The sequence below is a fragment of the Procambarus clarkii genome, chromosome 76 (assembly GCF_040958095.1).
Source record: "Procambarus clarkii isolate CNS0578487 chromosome 76, FALCON_Pclarkii_2.0, whole genome shotgun sequence".
Taxonomy (NCBI): domain Eukaryota; kingdom Metazoa; phylum Arthropoda; class Malacostraca; order Decapoda; family Cambaridae; genus Procambarus; species Procambarus clarkii.
The window spans coordinates 7,309,526-7,333,126 of record NC_091225.1 but is presented as its reverse complement, the minus strand read 5'-3'; the positions used below and the strand labels follow the sequence as shown (position 1 = coordinate 7,333,126).

The window sequence follows — 23,601 nt, the reverse complement described above, 5'->3', positions numbered from 1 at the left end:
AGACTTTGTGCAGATATTTTTAGCCCTAAAGTGCTGCATTCAGCTGTTACTTTATCTAACCCCCAGTGTGTTTTATTTAGAAGTGAAGGACCTGTGAAGATTAATGCTATATCATCAGCATAGCTTAGCAATTTAACCCATTCTGTAAATGTCATGTTAACGAAGTTTTCCATAAGGATGTTAAAAAGATTTGGACTGAGAACTCCTCCTTGTGGAGTCCCATTCTTATGCAAGTTTTATTTTTTTTTACTTTTGTTTATTTTTCCATGCAGGCATGCAAAAAAATACAATAAAACAACATATGAACATATCAGCTAAGCAAAGAGAAAACCACCGGCTAGAAGGACCGACAGCAAAGTTCAACATTAAGTATAACAGGAGAAAACTCAAGAGAAAGACATCATATAACAAGTCAAGAACATAACACAAAACAAAATGCAATGTAAACAAGCAGGCACGCAAACAAATAATGACAAAGAAAAAAAAGATAGGAACAGATTAAGCAATCAAACATATTAGCACTGGCCTGAAGGAGCGACAACAAAGCACAACATGTAGTAAACCATGAAAGAGAACACAAGAAAATCAAAACATACAGCAAAACATTGAACACAAAACACAAGACAACACGTAAAGCAGAAACATAACACAAATACATAATACAGGGCATATATACAATACAAAATACCCACAAACCACAACCAAAAAACATGAACAAGATAATGCACAAGAAACGACCGGCCTCGCAACAAGCAACGTGAGAGGCACTAGCACATATAGATAAGAAACTCACATAAAAGAACAACACACAATAGGGCAAGCAAGCAGCCTGAGGAGCACACAACACTACACAAAGCACATAAACAGGATATTAGTGCACATTCTTGCCCGGAAACCGGACCAACGGGAACCACATATTAAACGCTTCCGAGAGCAAGCATTGCCGAGGGTCTCGCACATCCACTGGGGAAGTCATAACATCCAAAACCCCAGACACAAGCACCCGCAAACAGGGGACCCAGATGGTGTCACTGACGAGGCGAGTTTCCGCCACACGCCCGCACACACATGGAACCTGCTCACCAAGAAAGTTCTCCGGCTCGTCAGACAGCACTAACTCGGCAATCGTTTTCCAGTGACCCGGTGGCATCACAGACGCCGGCAAAACGTCCTCTAGGGCCCCAATGCGCTTCCTCACAGGAACTAACATGACAGAGAGCACCACCACATGGGCACTCGCGGCCACGGGCACACCACCAGATAATGGCAGGGAACCCAAACGGCGCACATCCTTTCATAATGTCACCACCAGGCCACGCTCAGCACCAGCATCCACACTATTCCTGGCAGCGGAAGCCAACACCCCCCCACGTCGGAGAGCCCCCTGGTGGAGAAAGAACAGAAGACAGTCAGAGACACGGGCACCGGCACCAACTGGCACATGGACTCCCGCCAACAACAACTGCGTAGACAGTGATGCATCCGGGTCCACACCGTCGACACCTGAGGACCCACAGTCACTGAAGTCACCAACATCGGCCCAGGCAGAAGATGAACGCTGGGAACGTTTGGGCTCCGGCCGGATATCGTATCGGCCGGATATCGGAGCCGGAGGCGGATCCAGACACATGGGCACCACTCGCCGGACGAACCGACACCCGACGCAGAACGACAGCAGCCATCACCACAGGGGGAACCGAGCCACACACAGCAGGAGGTTTCGCAGCCACCCCAGCACCCAGCACAGCTGGGACCCGAGGCGAGGGCACAGGGCCAGGCGCAGCAGGCGAAGATGAGGGAGAGGAAGACAGCAACGCCTCGCACTGATCACCAGGAAGGCTCACAGGATCAGCGGGGACAGCGACAGGAGCAGGAAGATCATCCGACGGCACTGCAACACCCGGAGGAGGGTCCGCAACAACAGGAGGAATGTCGGACGACGCAGGGGGAGCCGCATCAGCTAACGGGACGCTCACCTCCTCACCCCCGGAGTCCTCCTCCAGAGGGAGGAGCGCGAAAGTCTCTTCCCGGAACAAGTTGACGGGAGCAACAATAGCCCCAGTGCACCCGGCATCCTGATGCCCTAACAGGCCACACCAGAAACATGTACGGGGTTGCCGGGCATAGTACACCTGGACGTAGTACCCATTAGCCGGGCAGAAGATGGTATATCTGACTGCATCTGCATCCCTGGCTCCAGGGTACGAATATTGGTCCGCATACCTCCCTGAGGAGAGCGTGCTCACCCGCATGCTGACAACAGCTCCAAACCTCTGGAAATAACATCGGAGCAGGTCTTCGGGAAACTCCAGGGGCGCCCCATGCACACTGACATACGTTGTAGCTCCACTGTGGTCCGTAATGGACACAGAGCCAGTACCATCTGGAAACGGCAATGAACCCCCCTCATAGCGACGGAGGATCTCACGGTACACCTCCTCTCCCACAAATTTGAGAATAACCTGTTGAACAGTTACAAGCTCAACACCGTAGATGACCATCACTGGGACATGGAGCATGTCACATAACACACAACCATCTCGACATCCGGGTATCCAGCACGGCCAGTGAACTCCAGGCCCATGGAGTTCACTCTCACAATGTAATGATTTGGTGCTCAGATCATGGCTTCTCCCCTCTCCCCTTCTTTCCTTCTTTCTTTCTCCCCTTTTCTCTCCTCCCCTGGCTTGTCATTCGTCTCCCCCTCTTCACCCCCCCCCCTTCGGCCATTTGTCAAGGGCCGAGAGGTTGACCTGAGGGTGGACTTGCTAGCTGGCCCTCGTGGTACCTTTGCTTCCCCAGTCCATTCTCCCCACTCAGATTTCCCTCTCCATCCACCTCTCATTTCCCTCTCTTCCCCTCTCACCAGTTCCTTCCTCATACCAGACGAGTCAAATGTCCCTACCCTTTATCTTGGAGGAGACAGGCTTGAACTTAAATTATCAGTTTGGTAAACATTGCTCGGAGGTGCACTAGGCTCCATAGAGGCGCCTTGTTCCCTTCGAATAGCTGGAGAGAGCTGACTCAATCTTCAAGAATTTCATGTATCCTTCCAAGGCAGAGAATGGAAGGTGATTGGTGGTAGATAAGTGCCAAGTCCTTATTGGCTCTAGAGAGCCAGACCTCAGGCCTAGTGTTAAATGGTTGGCCATTGCCAAAATAAGGGGTGGAACCCTGGGGCTGTATTAGATGGTGGGAGGAGCAATCCTTTCCACTGGTAAGCTAGTAAAACAAAATTTCGGTAGGGTGTTGGGAATAGGGACTTGGGCCCGCATCCAAGGGGCTGAGGGCAGCCATTGACATCTTGGCCTCAGTGCGGTTTTAAGGTATTGTGCACTTGATTTCATGTCCTCAGTAGATACCCATTGTGCCTCTAGGGGAATAGAATAGGGTATATGTTCAAATTGTTTTAATTTACATGATTCATAAAATAAATTGTATAACTTGTCCAGTGGTATCCACTTAGTTCCCATTTGATATATTTCTCTACTTTGTTATTTTTATGTGTTGAATTGGAAACACCCCATGTTCTCCTCCATTTAATAGATATTAAAGTTGCCCTAGGATTTAAATAAGCAAAGTAAATTAAACCAACTATTTCCCAAAAAATTATTGCGGAAGTTCCTATTACCCGGGTGTTCCATGATTACTGATTCCTTGCCTTCCTGGGGGATCGGTGATAGACACATTCAGGTATGGTTGATCGGGAAGGTGGTGGCAGTGTTTTAATGATATTTATTATTAGTTATAAATTAATTACCCCTATTCTTGTGGTGTCCCCCTCATTTAATATTCAGCTTATATTCGTGGCAGTCCAGTGAGGGGTCATGGATCATACAGGACTGTAACAGTGTTAAGCTGGGGTATTGAGTGAAGAAGAGGGAGGATATGAAAGATTCATTTAAGATAGATTCAGGGTTATTACAACAACAGGGGAAAGATGGCCTCGCATCGCAAGCTCGCCACATCAACACGTAGCCAGGCAGCAAGATCAGGGAGTGCAGAGACACCTGCACCCCCTAGTGATCAAAGTGGCAAACAACCTCAACGACCAGGGAGGGTAGGCAAACCGTCAACACTCCAGGGCTGCCAGGGTGCAACTCTCATAAATTTCTCTGAATACGCTGCCGAAAAACTGGATAGTCTCGTTCAGACGGTTGTTGCTGTTCGGCGCCTCACAGTTCTGTTAAGTCACCAAACAATGTATTGTTCTTAGCTTGGCCATGTGAAATTTTTAAATGGTAGTAGGGGCATTGAATGCCGTTTATCAGGAGCATAACACCACGACTAAGGGGAGTTGCTCCTGAGCTACCGTGCAGTGAGGACGTGTCGCCTGCTGCTCCGGTGGTTTGAGTCGGTTCTCACTACCTGAAGAGAGCCATGGGGAAGGCTCAGCGCAAGAGGGAATGGAAGCAGCTTTCGGACGAGGAAGGACGGTGGACCGATGTACAGCAGGCCCCAAAGAAAACTGCTATCGAGGCTTTACCACTTGCTTCTACCAACAAGTCAGCGGACGTAATGGACCTAGAGAGGACAGCGTCATTCACACACCAGCCAGTGTCAGTCAATGCTTCTCTGTCCGCAACGCTGCCGCGGGACGGCAGTATGAGTCAGGAGAGGACACCGCCGGTTTCACACCAGCCAGTGTCAGCCATTGTTCCTCTCTCCACAGCCCAGCCGCAGGACAGCAGTATGGGACAGGGGAGGACACCACCAGTCTCACACCAGACATCGCCAGCCTTTGCACTTCTTCCAAAATTCAAGATCATGCAGACCGACCACTTTCCTACAGCATATGGAGTAGTAACGGCGATGGAAAAAGAACAGCCAGAGCTCAAACTTTCCGTTACAGTCAACCTGAAGGGAGAAATAATACTGACACCTCAAGACCAACAGACTGCACATTACTTAGAGAAGGTAAGAGTCCTGCAGGGGAAACCTGTGTGCTTGGTAAAGCTGGACCCTTCAGAACGACGCACACGAGTCGTGCTTTTGGGATACCCAATCGACTTTCCCCTGGATCCAGTGCTAGAACACAAGCAAGTCCTGAATGCGGAACGTTGCCACACAAAAGTAGACAAGGCAGCGACGCGTCAGGTTCTGGTGACCGTCATGGGACATGTGCCAGAAACTTTCGGTCTTGGAAATTGGGGAACATACCGACAGAGGCCATACGTCCCGGAACCCCTACGCTGCTTCAGGTGTCAGAAATACGGCCACCATCAGTCACGCTGCACAGGACAGGAGAGGTGCGGAGTGTGCAGCCTGAGACATCCAACCAAAGACTGTATTGCCAAGCACAAGGCCAACCAGACCACAACAGCCAAATGTCCAAATTGTGGAGGCAAACATCATGCCTGGAGCACAACCTGCTCTGCACGGAAAGAAAAAGTGCAGACAGCTCAGGCCAGGATCAACACACTGCCCAGCGATACATACCCCAACACCAACGTCTGGAACACTCGTGCACAGCCACACCAGCCACCCGCTCTCACAGAGCAAAATTTCCCGAATCTGTCAATTCCGAATCAGACATTACACGAAAGTGTTGCAGAAGTCCAGCAAATGCAAAAGAGCAGAAAACACTTACTTTCGGAATCTGCTCACCAGCTATACAGTTTTACCGAGGTCCAGCTGAAAACCATCGTGAAGATCATGGCAGAGACCATTATCAATTGCCTACAGATGACGCAGAACGCCTCACAACAACAGACTCAAGACATCACTTGTGTGATAATGGACAAGATCGTGCAGCAGACCACAGTTACACGAGAAATAGACAGTCTCCGACAGGATGGAGCACAAGAGGACAAACGCCGCAACTTGGACATACTGACTACCGACAACAGTCGGATAGTCAAGACACCGGAACCTCGACATTCACAAACGCAACTGCAAGACGCTGTGACCACCCACGATCAACAGAATCTTCCAACACAGGAGACAGACAACAACAGCCAATGCAGTCTGATATGCAGCAACGCCAACAAAGACGTATTGAACAGCAGAGATGCACAGGTTCCGCCAACACAAGAAACGGCCACGAGCAATCAATGCAGTCAGACTTGCAGCAATACCAACAACAAAGTGATGGACCACAGTTCTGCACAGATTCCAACAATGCCGGGGATGACCACGAACAATCAATGCAGTCCGACCTGCAGCACTTCCAACAACATAGCGATGGACCACAGTTATGCACAGATTCCAACAGTTGTCGGGGATGACCACGAACTATCAATGCAGTCCGATTTGCAGCGCCACGACTTGCGAGGCGGAGAATATAGAGGTCGATTCCGCGGAGGAGTTCTAGTAGAACAAGCAACACCACCCGACCCCGTCGTCTGGCCATTACGAATTCTGCAGTGGAACATACAAGGTCTTGGAAATAAAAAACACACACTTCAGGAGGCTGCAATCAGCACGAAAGCAGATAGCATCGTTTTGGAAGAAACTCTTTTCCCAGCCACGAAATCCTTCAGATTAGCTGGATATCAGCACTATGTTCTACCGTATGAGCGGGGGAGACTAAGAGGATTAATGACCCTAGTCAGAAACACCATACCCAGCAAGAAAATGGACTCAGTTTCATGTGGGGATGGAGTAGAGGTATTAGCAGTTACAGTGAATATGGCTAATTTTGAGCTCCTCATATACAACGTCTACAAGCCCCCTAGACGTAAACTAGAAGCAGAGGCAGTGCTTGCCTTGGCCACGCAAGAAAATTTAATTCTTGCTGGAGATTTTAATGCTCATCATCAAGAGTTAGGTGCAACTGGGCCAGCCAATGCAGATGGGCGCCATTTAGCTGCAGCTCTGCGTGAAGTACCTGAAATTACACTTCTCAACACTGGGGAACCCACTCACATTCTAGGAGGTTCCCTTGATCTTACATTCATCTCAACAGCACTCCAGCAACAGGCGAAGTGGGAAGTAGACCCGGTGATCACCAGTGACCACTATGCTACTGTCACGACACTAAACCTGGCACGACCTCCTACACCTCCTGCGCAGCCTCAGTGGAATTTAGGAAAGGCCAATTGGAATGTATACCAGGAAGAACTTGAAAAATGGTATGCAACGTACACGCCACCTGAGGATTTGAACATACACGAGACCAATCTGCAGGAAGCCGTTGCAGCTGCTGCGAACACAGCTATTCCAATCATTATCACAGGTAACACGAAACGAAAGAACTATTGGTTCTATAGTAATGACGTTAAAGAACAGAACCACAGAGTCAATATCTTCAGAAAACATCTAAAGAGAAACCCCACACCAGAAGGAAGAACTCTGCTACGAGCGGTGATATCTGAAGCAAGGCGAGTTTCTAGAGAAGTAAAGGAGGCAAGATGGTTTGAGTGGTGTCAAACTCTAAATGAACATAGTAGTCTTGACAAGAGATGGGGTCAGATTAAAACTATATCAGGACGACCAGCCCGGCCACAGGCATGTATTCAACCATTGCAGGAGGCTGAGAGACTTGCTCTCCAATTTGCAGAAAGAACAGCTTCATATCAGCTTCCTGCAATGGTCCGAAGGCAGCAAGAACGCTTAAAACAAGAGAGGATGACAGTCATTCATGAGGGCATAGCTATAAATGACGAATGTGACTGTCCCTTCACCGAACAGGAACTAAGCAGAGCCAAAAAAGGTGGTAAGGACACTGCACCAGGTGCTGATAACATTACATACTCAATGATCGCACATGCAGGTCCTGCTGGAGAACGAGGGATATTGGACGTCATCAATGCGTCTTTGCAGCAAGGCAAACTACCGCCCTCTTGGAAGAAAGCAGACATCATCCCGATTCCTAAGCCGAATGAACCTGGCAATTACAGACCCATTTCATTAACATCATGCGTTAGTAAAACTGCAGAACGGATGGTCTTAAATAGGCTACTGTGGAAGACTGGAGACCTTCATAAACACATATTTGGCTTCACTAGAGGAGTAGGTACTGCAAACTGCATAGCAACATTACTAGGAACAGTTAACTCGGGTCCAGCTATAGTGGTCTTCCTTGATCTGGAAAAAGCGTTTGAACTTGCAAGCCCGCCAGCATTACTACACACCTTAGTTCAAAAAGGTGTGAGGGGGAAAATGCTAGCATGGATTCAAGATTACCTAAGTCACAGGTATGCCAGAGTAAAGTTGCAAGGACAAGTGTCGGACTACCACTTGCACGAGAATGGGACTCCACAAGGAGGAGTCCTCAGTCCTAGTCTTTTTAACATCCTTATGGAAAACCTTGTTACCATGTCCTTTACAGAAGGGGTTACATTGCTAAGCTATGCTGATGATCTAGCATTAGTCATTACGGGTCCTTCACTTCTAAATAAAGCTCAAGGTGCTTTAGATCAAGTGACATCTGAATGCAGTGTTTTAGGGCTAAAAATATCTGCACAGAAGTCTAAGGCGATGAGACTAGGTGGCAAGGCTCCAGACAGGCACCTACGCATTCAGGACATTAACCTTCAGTGGGTTACACAATATCGATATCTCGGAGTGTGGATTGATTTTAAAATGACATTCAATAAGCAAATTCAATATCTAAAGGAGAAAGCAAAGTCACGAATAAATATAATGAGAGCAATCACAGGGCCCCGTCTAGGAGCGGGACACAGAGTGCTGAGAATGTTTTACATACACGCCGTTCGTTCCCTGGTTGATTATGCAGCACCTGCCTTACTCACTCTTTCTCCTGGTCAGTGGACAAACGTTGAGGTTCTTCAAAATGATGCATTGCGAGTCATAACAGGTGCTCCCAGATGGACTAAAATCCTGAACCTAAGACTAGAGACAAAGCTCACGTCGATTGAAATAAGGGTAAAGGGGATTGCTGCGTGCATGCTGACCAAGATATTGACTAGACCTAGAATCAGTTCACTTAAAGATATGATCACTGGAGCACTAACTCTGGACGGAAGAGCCTCCAATGGCAACAGGTGGACCCATTGTGCGATAAACGCCATCGATACATTCGATATGACAAACACAGTCACTGAGAGGGGTGTCGACGACATACATGCAGACTGTTATACAAGCCCCTTGGGAATCTCTGCCAGCAGACTTTCAGATTATGGCTCTTGACGGAAAGAAGAACCAGACACATCCTCATCTGCTACGTAACATTGCACAGATGCATATAGAGGCAAACATGGCATCCGACAGCTTCACTTACTTCACGGATGGGTCAGTAGACCAGCAGGGACACGAAACCGGAGCTGCAGTTAAAGCAGGAAGCTCTGTATATAGTTGGAGGCTCTCAAATGGGTGTTCGACTTTACAAACAAAGATGCTAGCCATTCAAAAGGCTTTGGAACATGCTCTTGCTGAACACCGCCAACATGTTATCATCCATACAGATTCGAGAACCGCCATTGAAACCTTGCAACAAGAACACATATGTGATAACATCCATCTGATCACCAATGTCTTATCATTCATGCACACACTCAAACGACAAGGCCGACGGGTACTTATCAACTGGGTGCCAAGTCATGTGGGACTATTAGGTAATGACATTGCAGACGAAGCTGCAAAACTTGCTACTAAGAGGAGGAATGTAGACATTTACATACCACAGAGTCTCTCCCAGATGAAGAAAGTGATTCGAAACAGAGCAATGCGAAAGATGTACAGTGACCACAACACAGCAGTTGCAACATCAGGATCTGCGGGTTGGTACAAGAATTCAACCAACTACGAACCACTTAGTTTGATGAACGGGGGCAGTAGAACAACAGAAGTGCACTTACATCGCATCAGGCTTGGATACCCATGTGCATGGGAAATAGGCTTACAGGTTCCGGAAGGTGAGAGGAAATGTCAACACTGTGGAGAAATGCCCGACAGACCACTGGAACATTATCTAACACAGTGCACAGTTACAAACCCGTTAAGATTTCACCTTCGATTCAACAGAGCAGAGGAAGTTGTTAAGCACATATGGCAAAATCTTACTGAAGCGACCATACGAGTCATACATACTCATCCTCCCCCCAGGTAAAACAGAAACAAGCATCACTTAGTGGGCCAGCCAGAGGCTTAGGGCCCGCGCAGGATTATCCCTGCTAAAAAGAAAAAAAAAAAACACGACTAAATTTGATAATCAAAGCTCTTTTGCTTCAAGTAGAAATTGATAATTGCTTACACGTGCGATTTTGATTCTAATGAAATTCACAAGTTGTCCGGTGATTCTTATATAAGTAATTTAACTAGAAATAAGTTATGAGTTAAATGACCTTGGCAGTGAGCTCATAGTCAGTTTTTGTAGTTTTTTATTTGGCCCAATGTATGGTTTATGTTGTCACACGGCCTAAGATCGGTAAAAAGGCTGGCCATGGAAACTGTGCTCAGAACACAAATTTTTACACTGAAATTAAACAGAATTTAAGTTCCATAAAATTCTGCACGATCCGAATTAAATTAATTAATAACTTAAAATACCTCCCCCCAAAATGAATTCATGGAAACTGAAATGCAATTGTTTACAATCCACTTGCAATCCAAGACAGAATACACATACGAATAATTAATAATATACGAATAATTCAAAATAAAAAATAAAAAACTTAAATATTTATTCAGGTAAAAGTACATACATAGAAGATGAGTTACAAACATAATATTGAATTTTTAGATAAAGCTACTACATGCAATACCAAAAGTCAATAATACAGCGTTTCGGGCAAACCCGAAAATTATCGGGCGAAAACGATAATTAATTTATCCAATAACACCACAGATGGACTTTGCAAAAGCTTTTGATATGGTACCACATGAAAGTTTAGCAGGGAAAATACAAGCACATGAAATAAATGGTAGAAATCTAGAATCGATTAAATAATGATAAAAAAATAAATGACGAGGGTCATCCGAAATGGAAATAAATCTGACTGGAGAAATGTTGTTAATGGTGTAGTGCAACGTTCCATTATTGAGCAAACCCTTTTTTTATATACATAAAGGGGCAATGAGTTAGTTTTTTAAACTTTGTCCAATGTCAACAATTTTTTTTGACTAGTTGTATATGAAAAGTGCTGCAATTATCCAAGCTTCAGTACTACAGCCTAAATAGAAAGGGAGATTGATTTTTTTCAACGATATATTACAATTTCAGTAATTCCCTACAACCACAAGTTTCAAATATAATCATTGTGTGACATTTTTCTGACACATTAGCATAATATAAAGGATCCGTAGCCGCGGATTTTCCAAAATATGTTTAGTGTTACAAATACAAATAGTCAAAGTTCCCCCCCATAAATTATGAAAATATATCATGTTTATTGCTATTATAAAATCAATATACGAGCTTAGAAAAAAACGCTGGCATCAGATTTTAGAGACATAAACTTTACATATAAGGTGTAAGTTTCATGTAAATTGATTAAAATTTAAGAGTAAGGGCTACGTTTCCGTTACTTGAAAAATAAATCATTAAAAATTAAAGTCTAAGGTGCTGCCATCTGTGGCTGAGGTTGACATCAACCAATTTCCTCCAACATTGGCACTCTTACAGATACGCTTACGTGCAGTCAGGTGTTTAAGTTTCTTGCAAATAGTCTAATAAACAAATAAGAAAAATAAAATAAAAAAAATGAACTTAATTTTTTTTTATAAAACTAATTATTATGTTGTTTAAATATATGCCATTGTGTTAGCTGAGAGTCATAGACATGATTTAAGTTGACACTTGTGTTTGATGTTAATTTGTGACCATTTTGGAAATTTTTTGACACAATTCAATATTTTGAACAATCAAAATGAGGGCACAAAAACAAATCTTAACACTTTGTGTCCCGCTCCTAGACGGGGCCCTGTGATTGCTCTTATTATATTCAGTCGTGATTTTATGTAAAACATGTATGTAAAACATTCTTAATACTTTGTGTCCCGCTCCAAGACGGGGCCCTGTGAATGCACTCATTATATTCTGTCGTTATATTCCTTTCTCCTTCAGATATTGAATTTGCTTGTTGAATGTCATTTTAGAATCTATCCACGTTCCGAGATATTAATATTGTTTAACTCACTGAAGGTTAATGTCTTGAATGCTTAGGTGCCTGTCTGGAGTGTTGTGGCCTAGTCTCATTGCTTTAGACTTCTGTGCAGATATTTTTAGCCCTAAAATGCTGCATTCAGCTGTTACTTTACCTAACGCCTCTTGTGTTTTATTTAGAAGTGAAGGACCTGTAATGACTAATGCTATATCATCAGCATAGCTTAGCAATTTAACCCTTTTGCAAATGTCATGGTAACGAGGTTTTCCATAAGGATGTTAAAAATATTTGGACTGAGAACTCCTCCTTGTGGAGTCCCATTCTTATGCAAGAATCCGACACTTGTCCTTGCAACTGTACTCTGGCGTATCTGTGACTTAGGTAATTTTGAATCCACCCTAGCATATTTCCTTTTACACCTTTTTTAACTAAGGTGTGTAAAATTGCGTGCGGGCTTGTGAGTTCGAATGCTTTTTCTAGATCAAGGAAGATCACTAAAGCCGACCTGAGTTAACTGTTTCTAGTAATGTTGCTATGCAGTTGGCAGTACCTACTCCTCTAGTGAAGGCAAATATGTGTTTATGCAGGTCTTTATTCTTCCACAGAAGTTGAGGATATTGACCCAGACCACTTCTTAAAAAAGTCAGATGTAACACAAACAAGGAGTAACGGTTTCAAGATCAACAAGTAACTGTTGGACAGAAAACAGATGTATTTTCACCCACTGGGTTATAAACCCATGGCACAGACTGTTCCCTGAAGCTGTAAATGCTAAAATATTGCTCTAATTTATCATCCATATATATAAAAATCATCAGGACAAAAGGACCTTTGACAAGCCACCGGCTTCCTGTTTTTGTCAAGGCCTTTAAAGAGATAATGACCCTTAGGTAAACTCAGGAAGAAAACATTGTAAATTTCACTACTAGAATTGATTTTTCTATTCAAAATGTACAAGAAGACTTTTTATGAGATAAGTTCTCCATTTGTTCTCCCAAATTTACTTGAATATATTTTACAGATCATTAATTAATTTGATCACACTGAAAGTCCAACAAGAGTTGTGTTTATGAACAGTTTTGCAGTACATGACTGTTATGACCCAGCGAACCTTTTTTTTTTTTATTTTTATTTTTACATGCAGAGCATGCAAATTAAATACAATAAAAATACAGAATACATAAAGGAAAACAATAGACCACCGGCCAGAAGGGCCGACAGCATAGCACAACAAAACAGCATAGCACAACAAAACACATACACAAGAGAAACATGAAAAATACAGCATACATCAAAGCACAAAACAGAATACAATGGCAATCCAACAATCACAGTACAAAACAACACCTCAAGAAAAACAAAACATACAACAAGAGGCATAGCAGGAAACAGAACAGTGCAAACACAAGACTGTCCAAACACGTACAACAGGTAAAGCAACAGGAAATCAATACATTAATAAAAAAAAAAAACACACACCAAGCAATCCGCCCCGTAAACAAAAGGCGAGGCCAAAATAAACAATTACAATAAACACGCACACCTGAAAACAAAACAGGCATAAACACAACAACTAGCCTGAAGGACCAAGAATGCATCAACAAAGTACATCAAGAAACAAACAAATCAATACACAACCATATAAAGTCACTAAACACCGGCCTGAAGGGCCGACATCAAAAACACAAGAAAACAAGAGAAAAATACAACAAAACATCACAACACCACACCAAACACACAGCAAGCACACAGACTACGAAAAGATCTCATACTTGTCCGGCCACTCGTCCGCCGGGAAGCGAATACAATACGCCTCCCAAAGTTGCATAATGTCCTCCGAAACATGGGCACTATTGAGCGTACGAGGATCAGGCATTAACTCTGGCACACCTACAATAAAACACTTAGCCCGACGAATCCAGATAGTAGAAGGGCACCACGGATCAGGACGCACACGGTCAACAATATCAAAACTCAACGGATGGTCAGCATCATTCGCCACTCCGGAGGCCAAGATGAGAGGGAGAGGCACCTTTCCATGAGGCCGGGCAATGGGCAGCACACTGGGAGCCTCCTCAGCTGCCTCACAGGGCCCCTCGTCAACCACCGAACGTTGTACCTGCCGGGACCCCCCACGCTTGGCATCCTTTTTCAGCACCATCTTCATGCCTCGGCTCGCACCAGGATCCACACCATCCACGCCCGTAGGAGCAACCACCTCCCACTGCGGAGAACCTACTGCAGGAGAAAGAACAGGAGGTAAATTTGACGCACAATCATCGTCAACAGCTGACACATGGACATCAGCCACCACCAGCGTCGTAGAACACGAGGCACCCGGAATCGCCACACCATCTCCCGAAGCTCCATCCGCGTCGTAGTCCTCCATATCAGCCCAAGCAGTAGAAGAGCGCCTAGAACGCTTGGGCACTGGCCGCACATCCTCACAGCCGGAGGCGGACCCAGAACCATGGCCCTCCACGAACCGGGCGAACCAACGCCCGTCGCAGTACTGCAGCAGCTGCAACCACATGGGGAACTGGGCCGCACACAACAGGATGCTCCGCAGCCCCCCAACACCCAGCACAGCCGGAACACCTGGCGAGGGTGCAGGACCAGGCGCAGCAGCAGGAGTCGAGGAAGACGCAGACGCACTCGGCTGAGGGACAACAAGCACCGGGGGCATGTCGGGTGACGCAGGAGGGGCCGCATCAGCAGCGACTGGGACCTGCTCCACTTCATCTCCGGAATCCACGCCCTGAGGGAGCGGCGGGAAATCCTCCTCCCGGAATAAGCTAATGGGTGCAGCAGGTGTCTCAGAGCACCCGGCAGCCTGATGCCCCAACTGGCCACACCGGAAACAAGTACGGGGCTGCCGGGCATAGTACACCCGAACGTAGTAGCACAGCAGCCGGACAGAAGATGGGATATCCGACCGCAGGCGCATACCTAATGTACGGACGTTCGTCTGCTTCCCAGCATACTTCCCCGAGGACAGCTTGTTCACCCGCACACTGATGACTACACCATACCTCCCGAAGAAGCGCCGGAGAAGGTCTTCAGGGAACTCCAGGGGCGCACCGTGCACACTGACATATGTCAGGGCACCACTTCGGTCCGAGATCGTACCGGAGCCGGCGCCATCCGGCAACTGCAATGAACGCCCCTCGTTCCGCCGGAGGAAGTCCCGATACTCCTCCTCCCCCACGAACTTGACAATCACCCGGTGGGCCGTAACAAGCTCAACGCCATACACAGCTTCCACCGGGACACAAAGCATGTCGCACATAACTAACTCAATGGCCGGATAACCAGCCTTACACGTGAATTCCAGGCCCACGGAATTTACCCGTAACACAGGAGGAATGGCCAGGCCCCCCATGTCAACACGGCCCCGTCAGCACGCAGCCAGGCAGGCAACAACACTCATGACCCAGCGAACCAGTTGAATTTGGATACGCTGAGGTCATACCTAGTTGTGTTAATTTACCTATATTAAAATTTTTCACTGCTTCAGTAATTAAATTAATGAATATTTGTATTTAACTTTGATTATGTTTCTGGGAATAATGGTATTATTGTATTCTATTATTCTTGCTTGTTTTATTTCATTTGTTATTGTGCGAGTTAGCTGGCCGGTGAGTTGTGCGCGATTGGAGGTCGGCCGGTTTCCTTTTTGTGTTTGAATGACTGTGTGCATTCCAGTGTTTACGTCTGAGCAGCCATCCTGTGTGGTGGTTGTCGGCTCTTGTTTCTGTTGTTTGAGTATATATATTATTATTTGTTTGTATAGTTGAATATCTGCGTATGTTCTCGAGTATGTGTAATTTACTATGGTGCATTTTATGTTTTCTTTTCGTTACTCTATGTGGGTTATTTTAATGTAAAATGTTGGTATTGTTTAGTTAACCTGTGGAGACAGCGAGGAGTAATCTTCACTGGTCTGTTAGACTCGGTAGGAGTCATAAGTTATTTTATTTTTTTATTTTAATTTTACATGCAAGCATGCTTATAAGTACAATAAAAGGAAACAAATACAACATAGAACAGAACAAAATGACAACACAAACGTGCAAAAACATAAGGGAACAAGTGTACTAAACACAAAACCGTCAGCCGAAAGGGCCGACCACAAAACAACAATAATTACAAACAAAATACAACAAATAAGTTAAACACAGCAGAATACAATACAGAAACAACACACCAAAACATTAAATATACAGAACAAGGCTACCAACACCCCAACCACACACGGAGAGGCACCAACACGAAACGAAAATAATAATAACAATAACAACAATAATAATAACATAGAACCACAAATCCTAACACAAGAACATTACATCCACACAAACCAAACCCTGGACCGCACAGGAACCGGACACAAACACACACAAACCACACAAATAAACCCACAACCACAAACCGGAGCACGCAGGAACCGGGAAACAAACCCGCCCCACCCACTCACACACACCCGACCCGCACCCCACAACCAAGCACACAAATGGAAACAACCCACAACACACAATACACAAAGGAATCATGAGTGAGGAATACATTTCTCAGAGACAGGACCAAACATCTCCGAAGCCCAAGGATACCTTCGCTTGTAGGCCTCCCAAATCTAATATTCTCTGTCGGTAAGGGGACGATCCCCCTGCCGGCGTGGGCCACTCATAAACTCGGGAACCACCAGATCAGGCGGAAACGGCCACTCCTTAAGCTCACCGACACAAGTCGCATAACGAGGCCGGGGAGCGCAAACCACGTCCTTCGAGGTAGCAGACGACACTGATGAAGCTTACGAGGGCTGCCGAGACGGCCGCGTCGCCGTACACACAGGAGCAGGGGACAATCGACGAGATGGTAACGCCTCCACCGAGACCGCAGGAGACGCTGAAGAAATGGCCGGAGACGGAAGAGGCGTCGAGACCGCAGCCGATGAAACGGGGACCGAGGAAGGAGCTACAGAACCCCCAGAGCGAACAGCCTTTTTCAACACCATCACCAGGCCACCCCGCTCACCGAGAACCTCAGCAGGGGGAACCACCCCCCATGAAGAACCGGAGCCATCCGAGGCAGGCGATGCACCCGAAACAGGAACCGCAGACACCATATCAGAAGCGGAGGCCGAAACACCGGCACCGGCATCCTCATGCAAATGCACCTCCGCCGTCACCGTAGTCTGCAACGCAACCGGAGCCACCCCTCCGTCGCCGTCAGATTCACAAGCGTCGAAGTCGCCAACGTCAGCCCAAGCTGAAGACGAACGCCGTGAACGCTTAGGCACTGGCCGCACATCAACAGACCCAGAGGCTGACTCAGAGACACGCACAACACAAGCCGGGCGAACCGATGCACGTCGCAGAACGGCAGCATCCTCAACCACATGGGGCACCAGGCCAGGCATAGGAGGAAGCGCCGGATCCACCCCATCACCCAGCACAGCCGGAACAGAGGGCGAGGGTGCAGGAACAGGGCCAGACGCAGCAGAGGACGAACTGGAAGATGGGGGATGCGAGCAGAAGGCAGTCTGAAGAACCCCAGGGACACTAGTCGGAGCAGGACGATCACCAGGCGACGACACAACCTCCTGAGGAGAGACGACAACAACAAGGGGCGCACCAGGCGGCGCAACAGGCGACACAGGGGGCACATCCGCGGCTGAAGAGACTTCCACATCCACCGAATCCTCCTCCACACGAAGCGGCGGAAAATCCTCCTCACTGAAGAGGTTCACGGGTGCAACGGCAGGCGCAGAACAGTCAGCAGCCTGATGGCCCAAGAGGCCACAACGATAACACGTCCAAGGCTGGCGGGCGTAAAACACCCGAACGTTGTAGCCCATAAGACGCACAGAGGACGGAATATCTTCCCGGAGCCTCATGCCCAGTGTGCGAATGTTCGTCCTCACACCCTTAAGGGGACTGGAAGACACCACGTTCACCCGCACACTAACCACTGCGCCATACCAGCCGAAGTACCGCCGTAGCAGACCCTCCGGAAACTCCAATGGAGCCCCATGCACACTGACATAAGTGAGGGCACCACTCCGATCAGAGAGTGATACAGTGCCCGCACCATCCGGCAGCGGTAATGTCCGCCCCTCGTATCGACGGAGAAAGTCTCGATACGCCAATTCCTCCGTGAACTTCACTATCGCTCGCCGTGCCATCACCAGCTCGATCCCATAAATGTTGATCACAGGGACATGAAGTAACTCACACACCAGCGCTATCTCTGGGTACCCAGCCCGGCCGGAAAATTCGAGGCCTACAGACTGAGCCCGCAATACAGGGGGAAGGGGGACCCCCATCGTGAACTCCACGTCAGCACAAACGGGCAGAGACACACACACCCCCAAACGGCCAAAACTGGCAAACAACCACCAACTGCCGGAGCGAGCAGTGAACACGTCCACCCTCCACGACAGCTAGCAGTTGACTCCATGTTTTCTTTTCGTTACTCTATGTGGGTTATTTTAATGTAAAATGTTGGTATTGTTTAGTTAACCTGTGGAGACAGCGAGAAGTAATCTTCACTGGTCTGTTAGACTCGGTAGGAGTCATACGTTATTGTGTGTGGTCTGTCTGAGCAATGGTATATTACGGATATTTATTTACATGTATCTATTGTCTTCTTACCAACTAGGTAAGAAGGGGATTATTGTGTAGATCGGGGTTAATAAATGTTATCACTAAATTCTAAAATTGTATCTTCTGTGGTGAAGTGACTTATAATATAAGATCTGTTTGGGAACTTTGTCATATTTTGAAGTCTGAGTGAACTTTAACTCTGTACAGGAGCGTTATATACCAGGTATTTATCTGATTTATCACTATTTTAATGTATGTATAATTATACATTCACCACACTTCATTTTGTACATTCATGCGCAATTTTATATTACAAAATTACCATAGTTATGTTTCCAGTGCATAAGTACTGTGTTGTTATTATATTCATCTTGTGATGTGTGTTACAGTTATGACAGTGTATAGCTGTATGGTGCTGAATGAGAGTTGGTCAGTGGTGCGACGTAAGAATGGACCAATTTTAGACAGAGGCAGAACGCAAACTGTGGTGTTGCCGTCATTGTTGCCAGCTGTGCATCGTCATTCATTAACTATTCTTTTTCCTTATGAGAACCATAATTATTTGATATGTTATTCCAGAGTGTCTAAAATATTACATACTTGTGTCTGTAAGTGATTGGGAGTGATTATCTCTGCATGGAAGAGTTGCTGTTGAAATGTTTTGCGTGTCGTGTTTGGCGATTGTGAGCCTGGCCGTTACCGGTTGTCATTCAGGGCGAGCGTTAGTTGCTGGTTATGGTCTTGGGTTGCTGGATGTGTCTCTGAGTTAAGTAGAGTGTCATTTGTTATTGTGTCTGAGTTTGTTTTGTGTTTGGTAATACATGTTATCAAGTGCTAAGCTATTTTCTTTTTTTCATTGTATGAGTGGTCATCAGGCCATAACTAATAAGTGATTAAGTGATTAATAACTGTCATTATTTCTTGATATATTTTTTTAATTGTGTTATTACCACAGAGTAACCTAGTGTTCCCATTTTACCCTCAGTTGTCTTACTTAATGATCCTTGGAATATTATGGACGTTTGATAGGCAAACGAGAGTATGATTAACGGTGAAGGGAACATGAGCCTTGCTCAGATGTGTAGCTTATAACAAGGAGGTTCAGGACTTGGTAAAATTTCATGGTTTGTTAACTTTAACCTTTGGGGGGAGATTCCTGACTCTGCCAGATTTTTCAGTCATTATGAACTGTAACTTTTGAAGATTAGTAATTGATTTTGCCATCTGTCAGTCCTTGTAGACTCTCTTATATAGAGTTTCCTGACGTTCAGGAATTTTTAGTCGTTGTGGAATCTGACTTGAGAAGATTTTTTTGATTTTGCCATTTGCCAGTCCAGTTGAGACTTTTTTTCTGAAGGCAAAGTGATAGTTCACTGACTTGTGTTTACTGATAGTTAATGTTGATACTACTCTGGTTATGTAACGTCACTACCCACCATGTCCACAACTTAACAGCCAGTCCTATGCAATCTGATGTACTCATGTTATTAGGTTATCTTTGCTTAGTGACATCTAGCTGTTGTGACTGTCAGCTGTTACCTTGTGTTAACTTCCATGATTGATACTTGGTTGTAGCTAAATCTAACTGTTGTATATTTACTGTCATGTTGGTTAATTCGCCCCAGTGAACTGGAGGATTTTACTTACTTTCACACAACCATAGACAATTTGAACTTACATGTCTAAGGCAGGAGGTTCACTGATATATGGGAAGGTTCTACTCCACAAGACTTACTTGGGATTATGACATAACAATGACTGCTGTAGTGGATTTTGTTTTCGCTTTGGGTGATTTTTTTTTTAACATGCAAGTATGCAAGTTAAATGCAATAAATACAATAAAACAACAAAGAAAACATTAGAAAACAAAATAAGAAACCACCAGTCAGAAGGACCGAAGCACAGTATAACAATTAGCAAAACTGGAGAAACGCATGAGAAACACAGCATACATCAAGACAAAAATATATAAAAGAATTAAAAAAAGCAAGCAATGCAAGCCAAAAAAAAGGAAAAAAAGACAAGAAAACAAAACATAGTAACATTAAAAACAAATCAAACATAAGCACCGGCCGGAAGGACCGACAACAAAGCACATCAGGAGGTACAACATGAAATATAACAAGAAAATCACAACTTACAACAAGCCATAAATAACAAAAAAGTAAGAATTACAACATATAATGCATTAATAGAACACACAGGGCAAAGTAACAACACAAAACAAATATATGAATAAGAACACTCGCACCAAACCACCTGCCTCGCAACAAACAAAGGGGGAGGCACGAGCACAGACTACAATAGGGCAAACAAACAGCCAGAGGGGCACACAGTACTACAGTTCGCAAAGAAATAGGAAATCACCGGACATACTTCCCCGGGAACATGACCCGTGGGAACCGTACATTGAACGCTTCCCAGCGCAACCACCGCCAAGGGTCTCATTCATCCACTGGGGACGCCATTTCATCCGGAACCCTGGCAACAAACACCCGCAAACACGGGACCCAGATGGTATCACTTCTGAGGCGAGTAATCACCACTCTCCCCCACATCATGGGAACCCTCCCACCATGAAAGTCCCCCCGCTTGTCAGACAGCATTAACTCTGCAATCTCTGTCCAATGACCCAGCGGCATCACAGACGCCGGTAACATGTCCTCCAGGTTCCCAATGGGCACCCTCACAGGAGCGAGCCGGACAAAGGGCACCACCACAGGGGCACCAGCGGGCACGGGCACACCACCAGATGACTGCAGGGAACCTGGGTGGCGCACATCCTTCCGTAAGGTCACTACCAGGCCACGCCCAGCACCAGTATGCACACCATCCCTGGCAGCAGAAGCCACCACTCCCCACTGCGGAGAGGCCTCTGGTGGAGAAGGAACAGAAGGCACCCCCGAGACACGGGCACCAGCACCAGCAGACACATGGACCTCCACCAGCACCAACAGCGGAGACATCGATGCATCCGGATCCACACTGTCAACATCGGAAGACCTACAGTCACTGACGTCCCCAACATCGGCCCAGGCAGAAGACGAATGCCGGGAACGTTTGGGCTTCGGCCGGATATCGTCAGAGCCGGAAGCGGACCCAGAAACAAGGGTACCACTAGCCGGACGAACTGACGCCCGACGCAGAACGGCAGCAGCCTCTACCACAGGGGGAACCGGGCCACATACAGCAGGAGGCTCCGCAGCCACCCCAGCACCCAGCACAGCCGGGACCCGAGGCGAGGACACAGGGCAAGGCGCAGCAGCCGAAGACGAGGGAGAAGACGGCGACGCCTCACAGAGATCACCAGGAAGGCCCACGGGAGCAGCAGGGACATGGGCAGGAGCAGGTAGACCATCCTACGGCACTGCAATACCCGGAGGAGGGTCAGCAAACATTAGAGGAACGTCGAGCGACGCAGGGGGAGCCGCATCAGCTAACTGGACGCTCACCTCCTCATCCGCAGAGTCCTCCTCCAGAGGGAGGGGTGGGAAATCCTCTTCTCGGAACAAGTTGTCAGGAGCAACCGGATCTGCAGAGCATCTGGCAGCCTGATGCCCCAACATGCCACACCAGAAACAAGTACGGGGTTGCCGGGCATAATACACCCGCACATAGTACCCTAAAAGTCGAACAGAGGATGGAATGTCCGACTTCAGGCGCATCCTGAGGGTCCGAATGTTTGTCTTCACTCCCGAATAGTTTCCAGACGACAGGGTGTGCATCTGCACACTGAAGACGGTATCACACCTCTGGAAGAAACGCTGGAGAAGGGTCTCAGGAAACTCCATTGGGGCCCCATGGACACTCGCATACGTCACGGCACCGCTTCTATCTGAAGTGACCACAGATCTAGTGCCTTCCAGCAACTGCAAGTTACGTCCCTCGTACCATCGAAGAGTGTCACGGTATGCCGCTTCGCCCACAAACTTGATGACCACACGGCGAGCAGTCACCAGCTAAACACCGTAGATCTCCATGACCGGGACATGGAGCATGGCACACATGACCATCTCCATGATAGGGTATCCTGCACGGCCAGTAAACTCCAAACCCACGGAGTTTACCCTCACAACAGGGGAAAGATGGCCGCCCATCGCAAAAGCGCCACGTCAACTCCAACCAGGGACAGCAGGGAGGAAATAGACACCCAAACCCCCTGCCGACGAAAGCGGCAAACACCCCAAACTACCAGAGAGGCCAGGCGACACGTCCTCACCTCACGGCAGCTAGAGCGCAACTCTGTGACTGGGGAGTTAGGTTGATGTCCATCACACGAAGCTGGATGCCTGTTTTGCTTTTGCGACACGTGTCTAGTTTAGTCTCGCAGTTTCAATCGTCGTGAGCCTGTAGGCATTTCTTACACCTTTTCAACTGTTGCAAACGATTAAGTTTACAATCATTGTTCTTGATAGTTCAGACATTGATATATTAAGTGTTCCACATTGCAGTATAAACAATATTTAAACCCGGTTGCAATGACTGCAGCACCTTTGGAGGAGTTGCAGCGACAACTGGTTTTAATTGAGGAACTGTGTACATCTCACGCTGACTGTTTATCACTTTAATTGTTTAGTTTCTTTTGGTTTAATTGACTTGTCCGTTTTTGGATATGTAAGTGAAGAATTTTCTGATGCAGGTTTTATTTAGTTATGGGCTTTCATACGGTTGAGTCATGCTTAATCCCTCAAAAATATTATTGAAGGAGAGAATGTCTCGTCAGAAATGAGAGCATATAGTAGCTAGAACATACTTAAGGAGTTTCCTTTGAAAGTCCAGCTTTAGTGACCATTCAACAGTTGCAGTATTCACTTTAGTACTGAGCCCCTTGATTAGTGATTCCAATACTAGCCTAAAGCTTTGAAAATAATCTGGTTTATTAGATATTAGAGGTAAGTCCACAATTCATAGTAGAAATTACCTTAGTTTATCTCTTTGTTAGAATAATTATATGTTAAGAGTTGTATTGCTACATCATAATTGGCCTTGTC

The 23,601-nt window shown here is 46.3% G+C and overlaps 1 protein-coding gene across 1 annotated transcript in view; it reads right to left on the bottom strand.

Moving 5' to 3' along the window:
* LOC123752313 (uncharacterized) overlaps positions 1–23,601 on the bottom strand; it is a 125,043-nt gene that overhangs the window by 42,332 nt on the left and 59,110 nt on the right. The gene's annotated exons all lie outside the window — the stretch shown is intronic.